General features: G+C 43.8%; 1 pseudogene; it reads left to right on the forward strand.

Moving 5' to 3' along the window:
* The first annotated feature begins 11,979 nt into the window (after positions 1–11,979).
* Positions 11,980–13,785, forward strand: LOC141167227 (general transcription factor II-I repeat domain-containing protein 2B pseudogene; annotated as a pseudogene).
* The last annotated feature ends 3,633 nt before the right edge of the window (positions 13,786–17,418 follow it).

The following is a 17,418-nucleotide window of genomic DNA, read 5'->3' on the forward strand; positions in this document are numbered from 1 at the left end:
AAAGGAGTGTCTATGATGGCGGGAGGCAGTTCACATCTAAGCAACAGCTCTGGGAGGGTATTCTGTCCTCATGCAAAACAATTGAAGCAGAAACCATCCAAAACCTGACAAATTCAATGGACGAGAGAGTTCAGAAGCTCCTTTCGAACAAGGGGTCCTATGTGAAAATGTAACATCACCTAGAATAAAGTTTTGAGTTGAAAACTGTTTGATTTCAGTTTCTAACAACCTGCTAATGCTTATAATTTCAAAAATGACCATTTTTTTGGTCTTTATTAAAATGAAAAGGTTGATCGAAAAGTTTGGGGGATCTAAGAGTGTGGCAACCCAGTAGTCATGATTACTTCGAATTCTGACAATATGAGGGTCATGCTGCAGGTAGTGCAGCAAGAAGGCACTTATGTGCCTTGCGCATCTCGGAGCCCCAAAATTATTTTCCGGGCTAGATGCAGCTAAAAATTATTTTTAATTTTAAATCTGGTGAAGCTTATTATAGATGGCCTAATAGAATCAGTGCTGCACACTGCTACAAAGCCCAAATTATTTTCCAGTCAAGATACAGATAAACATGATTAGTAATTTGAAAGCTTAAAACGGTTGGTAGGGTGATTTTAACCAATCATCAAGCTTTTACTCTCCCCAGGATGACACAGGGGTAGAAAAGTCGTTTCGGATCCATGATTTGTTCATCTTTATGAACGTGAGTCTGTCTACATTATCAGTGGAGAGCCGCGTGCGCTTATCTGTCAGCACACCACCAGCAGCGCTGAACACACGTTCAGACAGAACGCTGGCTGCGGGGCATGACAAGATCTCCAAGGCGTAAGTGGCTAGCTCCGGCCATTTATCCAGATTGGAAGCCCAAAAAGAGCAAGGGTCCAGTGACACAGTCGTGGCTTCAATGTTTACTTGGAGATACTCCTGTACCATCGTCTCTAGGCGTTGACTATGTGTCAGACTTCTTGTCTCCTGTGGCCTTGCAAAGGATGGGCTAAAAAAGTGGTGAAATGATTCCGCAAAATTGATGTTACCAGCAGATATTGTGGTTCTGTTACGGTTTGAGTGCTGAACACTTGACGGTCCCACGGTTGGCAAGTTGGAACTGTGAGATTCACTACGTGCACCACTGGTATTTTGTGGAAAAGCACATGTAAGATTCTGCAACAGTCTCTGCTGATACTCCTGCATGCGTGCATCCCTTTCTATGGCAGGAATAATTTCTGCAAATTTACTTTTGTACCGGGGATCTAACAGTGTGGCAACCCAGTAGTCAGGATTATTTCTAATTCTCACAATTCGAGGGTCATGTTGCAGGTAGTGCAGCAAGAAGGCACTCATGTGTGTTGCGCATCCAGGAGCACCAAGTCCCTGTTGTGTTGGTGGCGAGGTAACAATCATGCTTCCTTCCTCTGTCCTCTCCCCCCAACCTCGCACAACAGAAATGTGATCAAGGTCTCCCTCATCTGATGAGTCTTCCATCAGTTCGTCCTCCACTTCTTCCTGGGCTCCTGCACCTTCCTCACTAGTTTGGCTGCTACCATGCGCCCTGGTAAAACCATCTCCCCCACCCTCACATGCCTGCCGCCTTGGTGCTGCCGACCGTCTGGACCTTGCAGATGTTAGCCCTTCCGCATACAACTCCTCCTCCTCTACTTCCTCCACCTCCTCTTGTGCCACCACCTGACTCCGAATTCTGTTTAACATGTGCTCCAGCATGTAAATCACCGGAATAGTCATGCTGATAATGGCATCGTCAGCACTAAACATCTTCGTCGCCATTTCAAAACTGTGCAGAAGGGTGCATAGGTCCCTGATCTGAGACCACTCCTCCAGCGTGATTTGCCCCACCTCTGAATCTCGTTGGCCCAGGCTATACGTCAGAACGTATTGCACCAGGGCTTGTCGGTGCTGCCACAGTCGCTGCAACATGTGCAGAGTTGAATTCCACCGGGTAGGCACATCGCATTTTAGCCGGTGAAGTGGCAGGCCCAACGACTTCTGTAGAGATGTAAGTCGCTGAGCTGCGGGATGCGAACGGCGGAAGTGAGCACACAGCGACCGTGCCCTCTGCAGAAGGCCATCTAGTCTGGGATAGTGGGCTAAAAATTGCTGGACAACCAGGTTCAACACGTGAGCCATACAAGGCACGTGTGTGACATTGCCCCGGCGAAGGGCCGCACCCAGGTTTGCAGCATTGTCGCACACGGCCTTCCCTGGTTTCAGGTCCAGTGGAGACAACCATTCATGAAATTGGTTCTCCAGAGCTGACCACAACTCCTCAGCTGTGTGACTAACATTTCCCAGACATTTCAATGTAAAAACCGCCTGATGACGTTGAGCCCTACTGCCAGCATAGTAAGGAGGTGTGCAGGATCCCTTCTGCGCAGTTAGAAAGCTTGTGGCATGACCAGACAGGCTTTGGGTGCAGGTGGAAGACCGAGAGGAGGTTGAGGAGGCAGAAGCAGTGGAGGAACTTTGACATAAAGAGGATTGACGCACAACTCGTGGGGACGGCAAGACTTGGACAGCAGCCCCTTGTCCTGCTGTCACCATAGTTACCCAGTGCCCAGTCAGCGACATGTAACGCCCCTGTCCATGCCTACTCGTCCAAGTGTCTGTGGTGAAATGCACCCTGTCACACACAGAGTTTCTCAAAGAAGCGGTGATGTTGTGTGCGACATGCTGGTGGAGCGCAGGCACACCTTTCTTTGAGAAGTAGTGCCGACTGGGCATCTGGTACTGGGGCACTGCGACGGACATAAGGTCTCGAAAATCCTCTGTGTCCACCAGGCGGAAAGGCAGCATTTCTGTAGCCAAGAGCTTGCAGATGGTGAAATTCAACCTCTTAGCTTTCTCATGGCTAGGAGGAAATGGTCTTTTACTTGTCCACATCTGAGGGACCGAGGGCTGGCTATTGTGCTTAGACGGGGTTGATAAGGGTGTCCCCGGCAAACTGCCGGTCTGTGAGGAAGATGCAGGCGGACATGTTAGGTTGCCTTGATCCAAAGGTGGTGCTATCGATGTCGGACAGCGCTCAACACCAGCTGGTGTTACCACCTCCAAAGAAAATGATGACCTGCCAATCACGCTGGCTGTTGCGGGTAAAGAGGTGGCAGGTCTGCGCCCCAAAACAGGTGTGACTGCTGTCCCCCCAGTCACAGAGGATGAAGAGGCCGCGGATGCACAAGATATGGCAGACGGTGATTGGCCCGTCCGGCTAGGCCGCATTGTAGCACACTGAGCTTCCCACTGCAACTTATGCTTCATGTCCATGTGCCGGTTCATGCATGAAGTACTCAAACTATGTATTTTTTGGCCTCTACTTAGCTTTTGCTGACAAATGTTACAGATAACACGAGTTGGGTCATCTTTATCGATCTGAAAAAATGCCCAGGCTATGCAAGGCTTAGCACCCATGCGACCTGAAGAGCCACCACGACTTGTGGTGAGAGGCAGAGTTGTGTTTGAGGATGCAGTTGTTGACGTGCTTCCAGTACTACGTCTCTGTCCAGGAAGGCGCAACCTGACCTCGTCGTCACTAGCATCTTCCTCCACCTCCTCTGCTGACCTCATCTCTTGGCTGACTGTGGGTTGACAGTAAGTGGGATCTCCGACCTCATCATCATCACCCTGTGCGTTATCACACCCGTCGTCCTCAGAGCCAACCTGTTCCTGCCCTGACAAAAAACTAAAGTTGTCGCTCCAATCAGGTATTTGAGTCTTATCATCGTCTTCCTCATTGTCTCCACCAACAGGAGTTACAGTTTGGGAATGAGGGTCTACATTATGGTCAGAACCTTCTGCGTCTGGTCCTGGATCCGACTCATAAAGATTCTGGGCATCAGTGCAGATCATTTCCTCGTCTGGATTCACAGAAGCGCTGGAGTCGACCTCTGATTCCCAGGCTATAGTATGAGTAAACAGCTCTGCAGACTCAACCATCTGTTCTACCTCACACTCAGACGGGCAGCTGGAGATTTGGGAGCTGTGAGGAAGCAAGTGCGATTTGGGTGACACCTTTGAGGACTGGAGTATTTGTGATGTTGAAGTTGATGTGGAGGAGAGCCCACTTAAAGGAGCACTTGATATCCGTTGAAGCACCTGCTGTTTTTGTGCCTCATCTGGAATTTGTAGCGATTGGCGTGGCCGTAAGAAAGGGATCTTATCACATTGTCCGCTAAAAGAAGTAGACATTTTAGTTTGGCTGGAAGATGGTCTTTCTTCTGCACCTACCCCACGGACACAACCTTTTTTCCCCTTCCCAACACGCCTATTCCCCTTTCCACCAGCAGCAGGCCTTTTTCCACTAATTTTGGTGGTTAACTAATTCACAACTCTGGAGTTGTTTGCACAAAAAAACAATGGATGGTAACCGAGCAGAGCTGAGTGGCCAAACTGTGGTATTAGGCCAAAACTATTGGCTGGGTTAGATGCAGAAAAAAATTATTTTTAATTTGCAACCTGATGGAGGTCAGTATAGATGGACTAATAGACCAAGTCCCACACACCGCTAGAAGCCCAAATATTTTTTCAGAGCTAGATGCAGAAAATTTTTTTATTCAATTTGCAACCTGATGGAGGTCAGTATAGATGGACTAATAGACCAAGTCCCACACACTGCTAGAAGCCCAAATATTTTTTCAGAGCTAGATGCAGAAAAAAATTATTTTTAATTTGCAACCTGATGGAGGTCAGTATAGATGGACTAATAGACCAAGTCCCACACACCGCTAGAAGCCCAAATATTTTTTCAGAGCTAGATGCAGAAAATTTTTTTATTCAATTTGCAACCTGATGGAGGTCAGTATAGATGGACTAATAGACCAAGTCCCACACACTGCTAGAAGCCCAAATATTTTTTCAGAGCTAGATGCAGAAAAAAATTATTTTTAATTTGCAACCTGATGGAGGTCAGTATAGATGGACTAATAGACCAAGTCCCACACACTGCTAGAAGCCCAAATATTTTTTCAGAGCTAGATGCAGAAAAAAATTATTTTTAATTTGCAACCTGATGTAGGTCAGTATAGATGGACTAATAGACCAAGTCCCACACACTGCTAGAAGCCCAAATATTTTTTCAGAGCTAGATGCAGAAAAAAATTATTTTTAATTTGCAACCTGATGTAGGTCAGTATAGATGGACTAATAGACCAAGTCCCACACACTGCTAGAAGCCCAAATATTTTTTCAGAGCTAGATGCAGAAAAAAATTATTTTTAATTTGCAACCTGATGGAGGTCAGTATAGATGGACTAATAGACCAAGTCCCACACACCGCTAGAAGCCCAAATATTTTTTCAGAGCTAGATGCAGAAAAAAATTATTTTTAATTTGCAACCTGATGGAGGTCAGTATAGATGGACTAATAGACCAAGTCCCACACACTGCTAGAAGCCCAAATATTTTTTCAGAGCTAGATGCAGAAAAAAATTATTTTTAATTTGCAACCTGATGGAGGTCAGTATAGATGGACTAATAGACCAAGTCCCACACACCGCTAGAAGCCCAAATATTTTTTCAGAGCTAGATGCAGAAATTTTTTTTATTCAATTTGCAACCTGATGGAGGTCAGTATAGATGGACTAATAGACCAAGTCCCACACACTGCTAGAAGCCCAAATATTTTTTCAGAGCTAGATGCAGAAAAAAATTATTTTTAATTTGCAACCTGATGGAGGTCAGTATAGATGGACTAATAGACCAAGTCCCACACACTGCTAGAAGCCCAAATATTTTTTCAGAGCTAGATGCAGAAAAAAATTATTTTTAATTTGCAACCTGATGTAGGTCAGTATAGATGGACTAATAGACCAAGTCCCACACACTGCTAGAAGCCCAAATATTTTTTCAGAGCTAGATGCAGAAAAAAATTATTTTTAATTTGCAACCTGATGGAGGTCAGTATAGATGGACTAATAGACCAAGTCCCACACACCGCTAGAAGCCCAAATATTTTTTCAGAGCTAGATGCAGAAAAAAAATATTTTTAATTTGCAACCTGATGTAGGTCAGTATAGATGGACTAATAGACCAAGTCCCACACACTGCTAGAAGCCCAAATATTTTTTCAGAGCTAGATGCAGAAAAAAATTATTTTTAATTTGCAACCTGATGGAGGTCAGTATAGATGGACTAATAGACCAAGTCCCACACACCGCTAGAAGCCCAAATATTTTTTCAGAGCTAGATGCAGAAAAAAATTATTTTTAATTTGCAACCTGATGGAGGTCAGTATAGATGGACTAATAGACCAAGTCCCACACACCGCTAGAAGCCCAAATATTTTTTCAGAGCTAGATGCAGAAAAAAATTATTTTTAATTTGCAACCTGATGGAGGTCAGTATAGATGGACTAATAGACCAAGTCCCACACACGGCTAGAAGCCCAAATATTTTTTCAGAGCTAGATGCAGAAAAAAATTATTTTTAATTTGCAACCTGATGTAGGTCAGTATAGATGGACTAATAGACCAAGTCCCACACACCGCTAGAAGCCCAAATATTTTTTCAGAGCTAGATGCAGAAAAAAATTATTTTTAATTTGCAACCTGATGTAGGTCAGTATAGATGGACTAATAGACCAAGTCCCACACACTGCTAGAAGCCCAAATAATTTTTCAGAGCTAGATGCAGAAAAAAATTATTTTTAATTTGCAACCTGATGGAGGTCAGTATAGATGGACTAATAGACCAAGTCCCACACACCGCTAGAAGCCCAAATATTTTTTCAGAGCTAGATGCAGAAAAAAATTATTTTTAATTTGCAACCTGATGGAGGTCAGTATATATGGACTAATAGACCAAGTCCCACACACCGCTAGAAGCCCAAATATTTTTTCAGAGCTAGATGCAGAAAAAAATTATATTCAGTTTGCAACCTGATGGAGGTCAGTATAGATGGACTAATAGAATGATGCTATGCCCAAAAGATTTTACTTCACTAGGTGCAGTAAAAAAATTGGTATTCTATACACAGGTGTTATATCTTGCAACACAGATAGGCTACTCCACTGACTAACACACTCTGCAATAGGCCAAAAAGGATTAGCTTTGCTAGATTCAGCCAAATGCTGTGAAAAAAACTTGCACAGCACTGGCACAGACCTGCCTGGCAAAAACTGATAGGAACTCATGTAACCTAGTCCTGAAAAGGACTCCAATTACAATTAGTCTTTACTCCCACAACCTATCTATTTAAGAGCACAGACCTCCCTGATAAAAGTCGTAGGAAATGCTGTAACCTAGTCCTTAAAAGGACTGCAATCACAACTATTCCCTACTCCCAAGCTATCTGTATATTTGTGCGAAAATTGGCTTGAAATTAACAAGGTATAGCGCACACAGCAACAGCGGTGCCGTCTAACACGCAGCTGCAGCAGTGAGAAAATGGTGGCGACGGGGAAAATGGCTTGGTCTTATAGGGCAAGGACATGTGACATACACTGCCAATCACACATGCCCTTGCTTGTGTGAAAAAAAGCACTTCGCTCCGTGTGTGCGCTGCTGATAGGCTGACAGATTGCACCTCCCCACTGTAAATGCGGGAAAGAGAAAAAAAAATGGAGATCTTCATTGTTCCTGCAGAGATCCATCCCCTGCCCCTCCCCCCACCCCGCTGTACACTCAAACTGCGTATTAACATTAATTTTCATCATTACTGAGAAAAAATCCAGTTATGATTTTGGTGCACGAACAGTTATCGAACATAACCTCGAACAGCCGAATTTTTCTCAAATTGTTCGTGTTCGCCGACCGGCTCGAACACCGCCCAAAACAGCTCGAATTTGAGATTGGCGAACAGTTCGAGTAGAACAACGCTCATCTCTAATGATGATGCCAATTACACATTTATTGAGTTACCAACTGTTCAGAAATTCCAGGGCAACCTGCACTTTTTTGCCCTGTCTGTAAAAAAAAAAATAAGGTGTCCATGATTTTTTTTGTCGCTGAAGAAACTTATACAGATTATTTTTTCAGTAATTATCATCATTTTACTGTTTACAGTGAATGCAGATGATGTCTTCAGATCACAATTATGGGCTGTAGACACGTGTCATTTATAATGATTTATCGTGGTTTTCCAATGTGTCGATAATTTTTTTTGTCTGTTCATGATTCTTTGTAAAGCTGTCCAGAAAAAATAAAGAAAAAAATAAAGTCAAGTTGGTAACCTTGTCCCATATTTATTATTACAAGATGTCCCTTTTAAATAAAATAAATAAAATAATGTACAGTAAACCCATCCAAAAAACAGGAATAAATGAGAAATATTACAGGTTACTACAATATCTTAACAGTGTAAATGAGAAAATGAAGCTTTCTGGGGCTTCCTTGCTCCGTCAAGTGTTCCACATGCAGTTTGTAATGCTAGCGTGCTCCTAGTTTCCTGCTATCTACAGCCCTCCCCGCTGCTCTTGAATATCATGTAGTGTTCAGTCGGAAACCCACTATAGCCGTGAAAGAGGGAGAGATTGTAGAGCGCTTAAAGGGATTGTCCATTTTATCTTTATTTTAAAAAATATGTTGTGGTCATGATTTTGTGTCATTTTCTAATATATGTGTTACAGGTTCGCCTATACTTGCTAGTTTATCCTTCTTCAAAGCCTGCCCAAGTTATCAACAGCCGAACAGAGGAAATATCATGTGACCAGAACTGTCCATCAGCCTCCTCCAATTGAAAAACAGCTTAATCCCATGCAGTGTTTTACAAATGGAGAAGGTTGATGGCCGCATCTTATAGATGAACATTTTTAGGTCAGGATAGCCATGCAAGTCTGTAAGACTACACTAAGCAGTGCAGGAGGAGAACCTATAATGCTGTTAAAATAAAGATCTAGTGGAAACCCCATTTAATGCAAAGAGCATGGAGTAGTTTAGCTTAAAGGCTAGCATTCAAAGCACTTGAGGGCGCAATGCACACATTTTTCATTAATGCTATACACATTTCCTATCTAGAGTAGTCACCAGCTTTGCAGGGTCAGAAATGCTGGCCAACTTTTTTCAAAATGTTTAACGCTGTTGATGAATGCAATATCGTCAAATAAATGACTGAGCTTATTACTATTGTACGTGAACATCTATTTATGAACATTTTTGCCTTCTGATTTTTCAATAGTATACAAGCAAGTAAAGTAACTGTAATTAGATCCCTTTGGCACTAGGTGGCGATGACACTTAAATAAAATTATTTTTTCATTGTGCAAAACATATAGCATTTGCCAAATATTATGCATAGATGACTGTGGGATCACGCAGCACTTTAATATAATAGCTAGAGAGTAGCAAAGAAATTCAAATTTAGCTTTGCTAAATTTTTCAGAAAAATTTGATTTGCGGTGAAAAAATATACTGTGTATCTCAATTCTGCAAAACGTCTAATTGCCCAGAAAAGACATGTATAACACTCAGAGGTCTCCAAGGTGTGTATTGAACCCATTTGAGCTCTATAATGCAAACACAGTGACCTCTGGCTAGAGGAAAACAAATGGGAACCGGTGGTAAATTACAGGCTATTTAATGCAGTATTAGACCTTTTAGGCTTCTTAAATTGTAAAAGTGGACCAAAAATTGTATTTTTTTGGTCTTTGAGGGCAGATGCCTGGCTTTCTGGTATTTATACACAGTGAGTGCAAATGGAAGAAGCCGTGGCTTTTTGACATGGCGAAAGATGTAGTGCCAAAATTATCCTTGTGTGGGGAGTATGAAGAGCTTTTTTAATTGGCAAATGAAGAAGCAATAGGTTTTGCGCAAGCCAACCAAAACGTATTCCTTTATTTAAGGAGCAGGTGTACTGTTTTGAAAGTGAAGATATAACGACTTCTCAACTAGAAGTGAAAAAATATCCCTTTTTTGGGATCCACAACAGGTTTGCTATTCTCAAAATGATTAAACAATTGGATTTTTGTCAGGTTGTCCAAAATGTATCCCTCTGTTAGAGAACAGGAACACGCTAACTGTTCTCATAGTTAAAAGCAGTTAAAAGCGCTATTTTAGGAGCTGTTTCAAGTTTGTGTACGCTGAAGAGAGTACCGTTCCCAGCTCAGTACAGTATAGCCTTAAAAAAACTGAACAAGAGCAGATGTGTATGGGTGTCTAGTGGAAGAAGCTGCATGGTAGAAAAAAAATTATGAATCATCCAAGGACATGTCGGGTAGTGTAGGACCAGATGTATAGCTGGTGTGACTGTGCAGTGACAGTGGCAGCGGCAGAAGCCACAAGGTAGAAAAAAATGACAGGTTAGCAAGAAGATGTTTGGCAGTGTAGAGCCATCAATGGCAGCCCCCACAGCAGCAGAACAGTATAGCATTATAAAACACATTGTGCAGACAGGAGACGTGTGTCAGTGGCAGAAGCTGCATGGTGGAAAAATAGGATGGGACAGTCAAGGACATTATCACATCTCCACCAGAGCCTGCTCCTCCGACTTCTGATTCTGTCGCCAGGGGCCACCATATTCACTCTGAGAGTGGCGCTTGTGATAAAAGATACAGTATATCAGAACCAGAAGTTATGGACAGTGCAGGCTCTGTCCAGCCACTAAGGTTAGAGTGGCTGGGACCTGCAGTGCTGTACAGTGTGGCAGTATGGGTGTGTCTACTGTCCAGCTGAAGTTATCAGCTCCCTGCTCCTGCCAATTGTAAGCACCACACCCTACTTAAGCTTCCAGCTTGCTGCTGAAAGCTGCCAGATACAGCTTCATGCTTCCCTATTTGGGCTGTGTCTTCTGCTCCTGTTTGGTATTTGTGTTTTCCTGTTTTGACCTCGGCTTGTTATTAACGTTTCTCCTGCCTGATGATTTTGTACCTTTGCTGCCCTCTTGGTTTTGACCCGGCTACCTGACTCTCCTTTTTTCCAGCTTGCGCCACTGAACAGAAGCTGACTCTGTGGACCTTGCCCGGGGGCCCCTGTGTATGTCCCTGTATAGGGATTAAAGGGTAAAGGCCAGGGCAACCCCAGGGCTCTGGGAAATGGAGTAGCTTGCTCCAAGCCTGTTCGTGGTAGCCATTTTAGAGCTGAGTGATCACACAATGAAGGGAGAAGAGGAAGTGTACAGAAAACAGTAGAGGATGATGATGATGGTCTGAAGACAATGCAAGGCACAACTTGCAGGTGTGCACTACCAGAAAGACAATTATAAGAAGAAGGAGGACCGCTTCAACCTTCATCTTGCTCAGACCCGGGCAAGGGGCGGCCCGCGGGCCGCATCCGGCCCGCCGGCTGTCAGTGACCGGCCCGCGGAGGCGCTCCGGCAGATCACCAAGGATGCATGATCTCACCTTGTCTGCCGGGACTCCTCCGGTTCCTTCCTTCTGCCGTGACTTAGAGACACGCCGGGCGCTTGATAGACACGCCGGGCGCGTCCTCTCTGACGCTAGGGGGCGGGTCTAGGGGGCGGGGGCAGCTCGCAACCTCTGAAGCTGGGATCCCTGGATGGACTGAGGCGGTGACTCATCCCGCGCACCGCTGACAGAGCAGCGGCTATGTAAGTCAGTGCGGGGATAGGGGGGCTGTGGTGGGGGCCTTGGTGCTGCTCCAGAGCCTGCAGGGCAGGCGTACTGTATGGTCTCTGGAGCATGTGAGTTGGGCTGTGTTACACTGGTTATGAAAAGGAAGGGGGGAATGTTTCTGTATGTGACTGGCCGCGGGACACAGCTCACCGCGTCTGCCGGGACTCCTCCGGTTCCTGAGGAATGATGAGTACACGTGCTTCCTCCCCTGTCCCCTGCAGCAGCCACTCTGTTCTTCTGACACTCGGGCAGACAATTCTTCCAATGGGAGTCCCGATTCTCTGCCCGAGTGTCAGAAGAACAGAGTGGCTGCTGCAGGGGACAGGGGAGGAAGCACGTGGTATGTGTGTACCACTCCTGTTCTCATGATACATCAGGAACCACAGGAGTCCCAGCAGACGCAGTGAGCTTTATCATCCTTGCACCAGAGTAGACCCTGACATCTGCGGGTCACAGTTAGCCCTTAAATATGTCAGCTAACATTAAAAAAAGGAAGATTGATGCAGAATGCAGAGTTTTTAAAAAGGAATGGACTTCTAAATATTTATTTACTGAAGCCAAAGGTAAAGCTGTATGCTTAGTTTGTGGAGAGCAGATAGCTGTGTTTAAGGATTACAATTTAAGTCGCCATTATGAGACTAAACATGCAGAGAAATACAAGAACTTGACAGAGGCAGAGCAGGCACGGGCATCTGAAGATTTGCTATCAAAACTGCAAAGGCAGAAAGGATTTTTTACAAAGCTCCACACATCCAGGGATGCAGCCGTCAGGACAAGCTTTGTAATATCCCACAAAATTGCAAGAAACAGTAAGCCATTCTGTGAAGGGGAGTTCGTCAAAGAATGTTTGGTGGACTCTGCAGCGATAATTTGTCCTGAGAAAAAAGAAGCATTTTCAAATGTGCCCCTCTCCAGACGAACCGTAACAAGACGGGTAGAAGACATTGCGGGGAATTTGGAGTTTCAGCTGAAAAACAAAGTTGATGATTTTATTTTTTTTTGCATGGCTCTGGACGAGAGCTGTGATATCCGTGATACCGCCCAGTTACTTATCTTTGTACGCGGAATAACAAAAAAATTTGAGATGACCGAAGAGCTGTTAGCTTTGCGATCAATGAAAGGTACCACAACAGGGAGTGATTTGTTCACCGAAGTAAATGCATCCATGGACAAACTGGGCCTAAAATGGAACAAATTAGTAAGTGTTATAACCGATGGCTGTCCAAATATGACAGGGAAAAACGTTGGACTTTTGAAGCGGATGCAAGATAAAGTGAATGAAATAAACCCAGAACAGAAATTGATATTTTTGCATTGCATTATTCATCAAGAAGTGCTGTGCAAGTCGGTGCTAAAAATCAGCCATGTTGTTGATGTTGTAACTAAGACAGTTTATTTTATCAGGGCAAGAGGGCTGAATCACAGACAGTTTGTTGCACTGTTGGAGGAGCAAGAAAGTGAACATAGTGACATAGGCTACCACACCGCTGTGAGATGGCTCAGCCTTGGAAAGGTGCTTAAAAGAGTATGGGACCTGAGAGCTGAGATTCAGGATTTTTGTAAGATGAAAGGCAAAGACATCCCAGAGTTCTCAGATAAGCACTGGATGGCAGATCTGGCCTTTGCCATTGATGTGACTACACTAATGAATGAGCTAAATAGCAAGCTCCAAGGCAAAGGCCTCTTTGCACATGAAATGTTCAGCTTGGTGACAGCTTTCATGAGAAAGTTGAAGTTTCTTTCTAGCCAATTGAAGGACAAAATTCTCACTCACGTGCCAACACTGAAAGAAGTCACACCATCAGCTGATCACCTCGACAAGTATTCATCCATGTTAGCGGCTTTATATGATGAATTTTCCAGAAGATTTGAAGACTTCAAAGAAGTTGAGAGTGAAATGCACACGATTTCCTCTCCCTTTGCATGCTGTGTGGATAATGCACCCAGTGATGTCCAGTTAGAACTCATTGATCTGCAGTCTGACAATCTACTGGCAGAGCTTTTTAAATCAGTATCACTGCTGGAGTTTTATTCTTCTCTCAAAGAGGAAAACTTTCCAAACATAAGGAGGCATGCTCAGAGGATGTTGGTTCTCTTTGGATCTACCTACGTATGTGAACAAACATTCTCACTGATGAAGTTCAACAAATCCAGATACAGATCCTCTCTCAGTGATGATCACTTGTGTGCTGTTCTTCGCATATCCACCTCAGATATTGAACCTAACTTCAATGAACTTGTTCAGGCCCAAAACAGGCTAGATTACTCTCATTGAACATTTTCATGTTATTGAAATGTTTAATTTTCTGTTCTTTACGAAGTTAAAGGGATGCCGTTCGTTAAAAAACTAACATGATATCTTGACCTAAAATAGCAAGTTTTTTCCAAACACTGTTAAAGTTAACAATTTTCTAAAGTGAACAATCACAAGCTGGTTGCAGTTCAACATCTTATCATTAAATAATGATGTAATTAGGTCCTCCGTATTTTCATTGTATTTTAAATCTTTGCATTGTTTAACATACTGTTTGTTTATGAAAAGATAGCATATGTATATATACAGTATTGGGTAGAACGGAGTTAATTATATTAGTCCGGCCCTCTAAAACCATCCCAATTTCTCATGCGGCCCCCTGGCAAAATTAATTGCCCACCCCTGATCTTGCTGGTCAGTTTGCTTTCTCCACATAAGCAGGTGATGTCATGTGCTGTTGGAGTGTTGTAGTTCCTAGTTGATGTGTGCCAGGCTTATTTTCCTTCAATACAGCATGCATATTGCAATATATCCAGCTATAGGTCTTGCTGCAATGTGAAAATAATTACCTCATCCAAGATGCCTGCAGATTAGAATCACCACCAACATGCTCACTACCATAGCTTTAAGGGACTGTTGAACCACCTACACCAACATCAGTCTTGACATCACCTGCTTCCGAGTTTACTGCAACAAAAGCAAATCTTCCTCCAGATGATCTTTAGGCCAGACATTGGCTATACTTTTTAATGCAAACTCCACCAACATGTCACGGGATTCCATGACAGAGAGGGGTCAGAAGATTGTGGCATCTGGCTACACGTGCACCTGCACTGGATGGATCTGCTTTGCCTTCCAGTTAGCTGTGCAGATTTCCCTTGTACTGGTGTTGCAAGGATTAAGCGGTGTATATTTCCCTTGCTCTGTTGTTGCAAGGGTTAACCAGTTCTGTTTGTCTCCAAGAGCTCTCCGTCCTGAGTTATCTCAGCTGTTCTGAGCTTGCCACTCCCCTCTGGTATAAATGCTCACCTCTTAGCTTGTGTAGTTGCCTGTGATAACTTGCTATACCCTGGAGTTGGTTTGGGAGCTGTCAACTGTGGAATGAGAAGCCATTTGGAAGTTTGTTTGGTGTTATCCTTCTCCTTATCTCCCTTTTTGGTTTGCCTCACCCTTCCTTTCCCGTTATATACCATTCCTTAGTCTGGGTGCACTGAGAGTGCTTGCTGTTTTCTTCACCCTTGTCCATTTTCCTTTGTGTTTGTATCATAGAGCAGGACTAGTGTTCCTGCTACCCCACGCACTAGAAAGGGCCATGCTTAGGGCAAGACTGGGATTAGGAATGTGATCACCGCATGGGGTAAAAAAGCTCATCTAGGGACGTCAGTTTGCTCAGGGTTGCACATGGCAAGATTCAGGGGTGCCCCTTTAATCTTTCCCTAGTCGCAGTGCTTCCTTTTCCATTCGTCTCACCTTGCGCCATCTGGTTCCCAATCATCATCAACATTATCCATGATCCAACTCACAATTGCTTATGTATGGAAAATTTCCCTCTGCCTGATTTCTACCTTGATATTTGCTCTGAGTGTGCTCCTATCACTGCCAGAGCCATTACCACCACAGCTCATAGAACCAGCAACATCTATGTCATCCAAGTACAAAGGCTGAATGGTTATCTCTTCCAATAAATAAACTGGAAGTTATTCTGGTGTAGTGTAGTATATTCCTTAGCTCCCAGGGTGCTGTGACTTAGGGGACTGATGGGCTGTACGGAAGTGATGTGATTGCTGTACTGTATGTTACACGCACGTTCAGATAGGGGAGAGACAGGTTACATGAATTCTTTGGAATCCTGGGGGAACCGTTACTCAGGATGACCATAGACCATGTGATGCAGCTTCTCTCAGGCACACAGGGGAATTGACCCTCATGCACAGACATGTAGGTTGTTTCACTTGCTGACCAGACACACTTGACAAGAGTCCTCATAAATGGTAGAACAGTAACATTTAATAAGAAGCCGCACAGCTAGTGCAAGTTAAGTCTCATGAGCAACAGGCTCCAGTGACAAACAGTACAGTTTCCTTAGCAGCACAGCAGTTCACAGTCTTCCCAGTAGTACAGGACAGCACAGTTCTAATGCAAAGGCACATTAATGAACACAACATTCTTTGCAGCAGAGTGAGATGGAGAAGGGGGGAGGGTTTGCTGAGGGAGATGATCCCTGTGACACCATTTCTTACAGTCCTTATCTTTATGCCTGACAATACTTTGCACTGCTAGTTCAGGAACTCTACCTGACCTGTGCTTAGCTTCACTCCTGTCTTGAATCCTTTTCACTTACAGGGGCGCTTCTGTGAGATACAGAACACACACACCACCTTTCTCTTCAGCTCCAGCCAGACAGTAAACAACTTCCCCACAATCCCCCTAGGGCTCTGCTAAAACACTCCCCTTCTCCTGTGACTGTGTTAACCCCTCTAGTTGCCAGATGCTTTTAAAGCACCAGCGCTATTGAGGGAGGGCAGCAATGGCCCTTCACGGTTGACCAAGTGAGTGTCAAATTATTATGTTACAAGGTTGATTGCGCAATCCAATAGAAAACCAGACAGAGGCAAAGCTCTGTATGAGGGGATTCAAAGAATCTCTAACCCCGTTTATTTCTACTTAGCGTTTTATATTGTTTTGAGTTTATCAATTGCCAATCACCTACAGCCATACTACAAACTTGAACCAATGTTAGTACAATTATTATGGAAGTACACATATGGTCATATTATTGTTAGTTCGGTGTACGATGGAAAGTTACAAGGTTATACATCCCGGCTCAGACTAGCTAGATAACAGGAGCAGGGTGTCTCATAGCATTTTCTTGAGAGAAAAGGTTTGTGTGGGAAAGTTGCATGTGAATCAAGAGGAAAGAAGGAAAGAATGTATGTTATGCAAAGAGTATAATAACATGATTTTGAAGCAAGCAGACAAAATGGAGTTGCCATAGCATGAATATCAATATGTCCTTTACATTTCCCCCTAAAAATTATGTTATTATCAACAATAGAGGTGCTTTCCCAGGGTCATGCTTTGAGCCTGAGGGACATTGGTCTTCACTCAATTAGTGCCCTTGTTACCAATTGTGGTTTTTGCGACATGTCCATTCTCCCTTGTCCGTTGATATAATCATAAAGCTCTGATATTCAGACGTGAGGTTGGTCGGGGCAAGCGGGTAAAGGTCATCATTCCCTTGTCGCCCAGGTCCTCAATGCTGGTTACATCTGGGAGCTCTGTGTATAGTAGCACTGGATGTTGGTTGACAGCGTTCTCCTTGCTCTCTGATGACTGGCAGGTTTTCCTCATGCAAACTGGAATACAATAAAAGACTACTTTTAGTAAAACATATATTAACAAGATGCAAGCAGCAATATGCAACACTCCTTGTAATATTCCAGCAAACCATCCACCAATCCCTTTAAACCAATTAGCAGGATTTAAAAAGGAAAACGTATCAGACCACCAACTGTCTTTGGTCAATTCATTATGTTTGTTATATTCTTCCCTGAGTTTCCTAATGTCTTCCATTTTAGTCTTTAACCGTATGGTAGAGTCGGGGTCAATATAGTGACAACAGGCTGGGCCTATAACCTGACACATCCCTCCTTG

Source organism: Phyllobates terribilis, unplaced genomic scaffold (genome assembly GCF_046119375.1).
Source record: "Phyllobates terribilis strain yellow unplaced genomic scaffold, ASM4611937v1 Scaffold_11__3_contigs__length_659146591, whole genome shotgun sequence".
NCBI classification, from domain to species: domain Eukaryota; kingdom Metazoa; phylum Chordata; class Amphibia; order Anura; family Dendrobatidae; genus Phyllobates; species Phyllobates terribilis.